Source organism: Microcebus murinus, chromosome 16 (assembly GCF_040939455.1).
Source record: "Microcebus murinus isolate Inina chromosome 16, M.murinus_Inina_mat1.0, whole genome shotgun sequence".
Lineage (NCBI taxonomy): Eukaryota > Metazoa > Chordata > Mammalia > Primates > Cheirogaleidae > Microcebus > Microcebus murinus.
In genome coordinates this window covers 29782045-29789283 of record NC_134119.1, presented here as the reverse complement: position 1 = coordinate 29789283, position 7239 = coordinate 29782045, and positions in this window count along the sequence as shown.

Genomic DNA, 7239 nt, shown 5'->3' with positions numbered 1-7239 from the left:
ATGGGTAAATCAATAAACAACCCATGGTGTATCCATACAACGGAACGCAATTCGGCAATAAAAAGAAATGAAGTATTGATACAACAACTTAGATGAATGTCAAAGGCATTATTTGGGCCAGGCGCAGTGGCTCACACCTGTAATCCTAGCACTCTGGGAAGTCGAGGCAGGTGGATTGCTCAAGGTCAGGAGTTTGAGACCAGCCTGAGCAAGAGCAAGACCCCATCTCTACTATAAATAGAAAGAAAATTAATTGGCCAACTAATATATATATATATAATTAGTCGGGCATGGGGGCACATGCCTGTAGTCCCAGCTACTCGGGAGGCTGAGGCAGGAGGATGGCTTGAGCCCAGGAGTTTGAGGTTGCTGTGAGCTAGGCTGGTGCCACAGCACTCTAGCCAGGGCAACAGAGTAAGACTCTGTCTTAAAAAAAAAAAGGAATTATTTGGAGTGAAGGAAGTTTTAAGTCTATGGCCATACCACTTTCAAAAGGTTACATACTAAGTGATCTCATTTGTATGACATTCTCTAAAAGACGAAATGGTAGTGATGGGTCTATAGTTACTATAGGTCGAGGTGGGAGGAGCGTGTCACTACAAAGGAAACATGAGGGTTTTTTGAGGGTGATGAAACTGCTCTCTGCATCCTGTTTGTGGTGATGGTTACGCAAATGTACTCTTGTTAAAATTCACAGAACTATACACGTATATGCCAAAAGAAGGAAAAAAAGGAAAAGAGTTAAATTTTACAGTATGCCAACTAAAATAAAACACTTGTGGCAGCCAGCCTCTCAGATGGTCCACAGTCATCCTCACCTCTTCCCTGTACCAATGCCCTCTCCCATTGAATAGGGCTAGCCTGTGTGACCAATAAAAATGGCAAGAGAGGGCCGGGCGCGGTGGCTCAAGCCTGTAATCGTAGCACTCTGGGAGGCCGAGGCGGGCGGATTGCTCGAGGTCAGGAGTTCGAAACCAGCCTGAGCAAGAGCAAGACCCCGTCTCTACTATAAATAGAAAGAAATTAATTGGCCAACTAATATATATATATAAAATTAGCCGGCGTGGTGGCGCATGCCTGTAGTCCCAGCTACTCGGGAGGCTGAGGCAGAAGGATTGCTTGAGCCCAGGAGTTTGAGGTTGCTGTGAGCGAGGCTGATGCCACGGCACTCACTCTAGCCTGGGCAACAAAGCGAGACTCTGTCTCAAAAAAAAAAAAAAAAAAAAAATGGCAAGAGTAACAATGTGTGACTTCTGAGACTAGGCCATAAAAGACGGACGTTGCAGCTTCTATCTTGGTTTTTTGAGTCACTCATTCTGGGAGAAGCCGGCCACACTGCTGTGAGGACCTTTGGGAAACCCCATGGAGGGGAACTGAGGCCGTCCACCGACAGCCAGCCCCAACTGGCCGGCACAGGAGTGAGCCACCTTGGAAATGGAGCTTCCAGCCACAGTCAAGCCTTCAGATATCGGCAGCCCCGGCTAGTATCTGCCCACAACCTCCAGAGAGACCCTGAGTCAGAACTGCTCAGCCAAGCCACTTCCAGTCCTGACCCACAGAAGCTGTGAGAGATAAAACATGATTATCATTTTAAGTTACTACCTTTGGGGGTTACTTGTTATGCAGCAATAGACAAATAATATAAAAGTTTAATCAGATACATCACTCCTGTCTGCCCCAAACCTTCCAATGGCCTCTCGGGTCACTCACAAAAAACCAGACGCAAGGTCCACTATGATCTGGCCTCACCTCCTGTCCCCCTCCCTGTCCTTGGAACATGCCAAAGTCATCTCCGCTTCAGGCCTTCTGCACTGGCTGCTCCTTCTACCAGGACTACTCTCCCCCAGTATCCACATGGTGCACCCACTCACCTTTCAGGCCTCTGCTCAAATGTCACCTGGACACAGAGGCTTTCCCTGGCCATCCCAGTCACTTTTTCCCCTCTTTACCCTATTTCATTCTTCTTCAATCTTCATCACCTCCTCACACATATTTATTGGTGTCTTATCTGTTTCTCCTCCACTAGATGCAAGTTCCACGGGAAGAAGACTTAATTCATAATGGTGCAATGGCTTACTATGTATTCCCATTTTACAGATGTGAACACTGAGTTCCACATTTATACGGTGGATTAATGCTAAAGCTCCGTCTTGCACCCACACCTTTAGACTCCAACCTTAGTGCCCTTTCCAAGGGGTCACGCAGGTGAAAATCGCCCTCACTTTACAGTTGAAGAGGAGCTGAGTTCAGAGAGGGCCAGAGTCTGCCACAAAGAGGCAGTTCTCAGCTTCTGCCCGCCCCCTCTGCCCAACATCATTGGCCAGGGCCTTGACTCCCTCTGAGCCCTACTCCTCTGAAGCCTGATCCTTTGGGTGGGGGGCTGGTTCTCCTGCTGGGCTGTCTTCCCTGCAGGCTAAGTGCTCAGGGTCCTGTTTGCTCACTGGCGACAGCTGGGAGAAGATGGTTTCACTGTGAGCAAACACGAGCCTCGCAGGGCTGCCAGAGCCCAGTAAAGCTTAATCTCCAGTATCTGAGGCCCTCCTAAGACTTGCAGAGCATTTTCATGCACTTTGAAATCTCTCTGGCAGGCCAGGCAGGGTAGCTCACAGCTGTAATCCTAGCACTCTGGGAGGCCAAGGTGGGAGGATCATTCAAGGTCAGGAGTTTGAAACCAGCCTGAGCAAGAGCAAGACCCTGTGTCTACTAAAAATAGAAAGCAATTAATTGGCTAACTAAAAATACATAGAAAAAATTATCCGGACATGGTGGCGCTTGCCTGTGGTCCCAGCCACTCGGGAGGCTGAGGCAGGAGGATTGCTTGAGCCCAGGATTTAACCAAAAAAATAAAAGTACAAAAAAGAAAAAGAAAAAAGAAATCTCTCTGGCAGCCCTGTACCAACCGCTGGTTCACAGTTGAAGAAACTGAGCCTCAGAAAGGCCATACAATTGTGCTAAATAATAACACACTCTTATTATTAAGCATGTGCTATGTATTAAGTACTATCGCAATATTAGTTCTTTAAATTTTCACAACCCTACAATGTAGAATGGAGTTATGTCATATATGAGTTTAACACATTAGAGCAGAAAGAATAAATTTAGTCTTGAAACTTTAGGACCTGTCTTTAAAGTAAAATGAGACTTAACACGAAAAACCAGGCACTATGCTGGGGAGGGGTATGAAGGGGCACAACTTCTTTGGAGGCCAATGTGGCCATGTCAATCAGAATGACAAACACGCCATACCCTTTTGACCCACCAATTCCACTTTAAGAAACATATCTTTTGTTTGTGATGGCTAAAAACATCAAACTTAAATGTCTTACAATAAGTTAAATGCGTTACAGTCCATTCATATTATGGAATATTATTGATATGTAGCAGATAAAGACTGAAAAAGATCTATATATCTGATATGCAAAAAGCTCTAAGGTATGTGAAAAAAGTAAGAGCCAGACAATACATTGTGTGTGCGTGTGTGTGTTTAAAGGATATACATACACATGGCCTACACATGGCAGGGGAAACTTCTGGAAGGCATACAAGAACTGTTAGCAGTGTTTGCCTTGAGGGTGTGTCTGGACTAGCAGGGAGCACTTCTTTTTCACTCTACAGGTATACTCTTTTCCACTTTTTGAATTGTTTACCGTGTACATGAATTTATTTTCAAGAAAATTTTTGAATAATTTACACAGCCAGAGCGCTGCCTTTTGGCATTGCCCTCGAGGGGCACTATGGGGACCCTCCACTCGTAGATGCCTCAAGTGGCCCCTTGGTGAGCCCCCCAAAGCCCCTGCTCCCCCCTCACTGCATTTACTGGCCCTGGACCCAGAGACAACCCCTGATTGAATACCCTCGGTTTAAAAGCCTCTTCTGGCTCCCCAAGGGTAATGGCCAAACCCTTAATTTGGAGTCCCAGGCCTTTGACACACAGCTTAAACTTCCCAGGTCACCTCATCTCCCGTCCCCACCGCCCTAGACCCACGTGTGGCCCTGCTTGCTGCTCCCCACGGACTCAGCTCCCAAGACCTTAGCTCGTAGCGCCTTGATTCATGCAATTCCTGCACCCAGAATTCTTCTCCCCACATGTAGGTGTTGAGATCACAGTCGCCATTCAACTCAATTCTTACCTCCTCCGTGAATCCTCTGTGATGCCAGAGGCCAACTCCCCTGCCCAGACCTCTTTTTCTGCATATTCATTTGTTCATCTCATCTGTAAGGGACACTGGTATAAGCCAGGCACTGGGTTAGGTGCTGACACACGGACATACATGAGGCGTGGTTGCTGGTCTAGGTGGGGAAACAGGTTAGCTGACAATGTTGCCCACCAGGCGACGTGACACCAGAGGCTGCATGGTGCAGGGCTGCACGGTGCCAACTCTCGCCCCAAACTGCCAAGGCCTGAGTCCCAGCAAGCGCTATGACTTTAAAGTAGGTGCTTCACCTCACTGCACCTCCGTGCCCTTGTCTATAACACGGACATCATAAGAACAACCTCTTAGCTTTTCCCTAACAAGGTGAGTCAACTTATATAAAGGGCTTAGAGTGCAGCCTGGCACATGGTAAATGATACGTGTCAGTTATTGTAATACATGTTTATTATTACAGTTTCAAGGTGCTAAACATTAATGAGTATGTTGTGAGCAGGGGGAAAGCCTGGACAATAGCTGGAGATGAGAAGAGTGAGCGGGGTTTCGCTTAGGAGCCCCTTGGGTCCTCTTTTGCGGTGATCTGGCTGAGTGAGGGTCAGGGTCTGGCTGAGTGTCTCCCAAACTTCACCTCCATAATTCATGCCATATCATGTATTTAATATTTTTCTCTGAACCAACTCACTTTTTGTAACCTAAATAAGCTTCTTAAAAGGAAACTTTAAACCATATTTGTTGGAAAAAAATAAAATAAGCCATATTTGTAAGTGTAAAAGCATAAATACAAAATACCAAAAAATAAGCATAATGAAAACAATGTCATTGAATGCCAGCTAGCTAAGGTCGTCTGACCCTGAGGTTGGCTCTCTCCACTACAAGGGCAGCTTATTAGCAAGCCACATAGAGGAGTGAATGACACATTGGCATCGAACTGAAACTTTCTCTTTGTCGTTATTAGCAGGACTTAGAAAAACTGCAAAGATACTTCTTGCCTTCTACTAGTGCCTTCTACTAGCACCTTGTACCTCCCAGGCGTGGGGAACCTGTGGCCTTGGGGCCACATGTGGCCTTCTGGATCCTCGACTGCAGCCTCTTCGCTGAATCCAAATTTTACAGAACAAATCCTTTTATTTAAAGGGGTGCAGCAGAGAAAGATGAGGCTTTTCTTCCCTCCTTTGGTGCTTAAAAAAGATTAATCTTCCAATCAGAAGGCTGCAGGTTCCAGACCTAAACCCTCTTGCAGGCTGTTAGAGAAGGGATACATTCCCCATGCTGGAGGGGATGAATGTCAAATGGATCAGTGGGTTGCCATTTTTTTCTTAGAAAAGTGGATTTTCAGAGAGGGATGGGGTATCCTCTCTAGGGTGCCCCCTCTCCCTAGATGGGCTTTGTTCCCCCACTTCTGAGTCACTGTACTTGGGGAAGGAGGTTTCTGGGAAATGCCTTTTGTTGCTTCCCTTCTCACTGTTTACCTGGTTATGCTTGGCATCCTGGGCTAATGATCAATAAAGGATTAGACGTAAAAACAAACCAAACGTGCCTCCCTTAAATAATGTCATTCCAAGGGAAAGGTCTCAACCCTGAAAGAAACCAAGTTTCAAGCAAGAATTTGAATTAATTTTGATGGCATAATCCAGACAGCAGGATTTGCCTTCAGGCTATGAGTTTTGTTTTTTTTTCTGTCAACTCTACTGGGATAAAAAGAGAACTGAGGAGTGGAAGGGATCTTTATTTTCAGGCCAGTGAAAGCTCATTATTATTGTTGTTATTATTACAAATTATTAAATGAGCTTCTTTGAAGCAAACAGAAAATGGAAATGAAAGTTCACCTTTCTTTCTTCCTTCCTCTGTCCTCTCACTTCTTCCTTTTCTCTTCCCTTTCTCTCTCTCCCCCTTCCCTTCCATATTTCTGGAGATCTATGATGTTTTAGGACAGTGTTTCCCAGCTTTGGTTCCTTTGAAGAACAACGTCTCCATTTCTGCCTTAATCCACAATCCATCTCTATTAGTACTTAACTTTTAAAAAATTAATTCCCTTTGTTTACTTATATATATATATATATATATATATATATATATATATATATATATATATATAAATTTGGTCTCATCCTAATACAACAAAAGGTTTGACCATCTAGTTGTATATCCCAGTACAAAGGAAATGTGAGTTTGGCTGGGGGAGGTGGCGAATGCCTATAATCCTAGCACTCTGGGAGGATGAGGGAGGATTACTTGAGGTCAGGAGTTCAAGACCCCATCTCTACTAAAAAATAGCTGGGCAACTAAAAATAGAAAAAATTAGCTGGGCATGGTAGCACATGCCTGTAGTCCCAGCTACTTGGGGGGCTGAGGCAGGAGGATCACTTGAGCCCAGGAGTTTGAGGTTACTGTGAGCTAGGTTGATGCCACAGCACTCTAGCTTGGGCAACAGAGTGAGACTCTGTCTCAAAAAAAAAAAAAAGAAAAAAAGAAATGTGAGTCAATGCCAGCTGAGCAGTAGGCACCTCTTACAGCCACCTTGCTGATCACACTTGGTGGAACCAGAGATGCTGCCAGGAAAGGGCTGCAGAAGTGCTCCGTGACTGCTTGCTGGCTGTCCGCATCATAATTCCCCACTGCCTTCAGATCAGTTGTGCTCACACCTTAGCTCCTGAAGAGCTTGTTAGGACACACTGCTGGGCTGCATCCCCAGAGATCCTGATTCAGCAGATCTGGGCTGGGGCCTGGGATTCTGCATTTCTAAACAAGCTCCCCCAGGTGATGCTGATGCTGCTGGTCCAAGGACCACAATTTAAGCAGGTCTTGGGCCACTAGGCACCATCACTTGTAGGGGCTTGTGAAAATGCAGATTCCTTGGGCACTACCCACTAGACATTTTGATTCTTCAGTTCTGGGGTGGCTACCAGGAATCTGCCTTATCAACCAGCACTCCTAGGAATCTCTGAAGACCAGCTGCTGAGAAACACTGCCTGAACCACCATTAGCAGCTGTAATGCAGAGGTGAGGTATAGGGAAGTGAAAGGATCGGCTTGAAAGTCACTCTGCAAGTCAGGAACAACTTCTCCCAATTGCTTGAGCCCTAATCTTG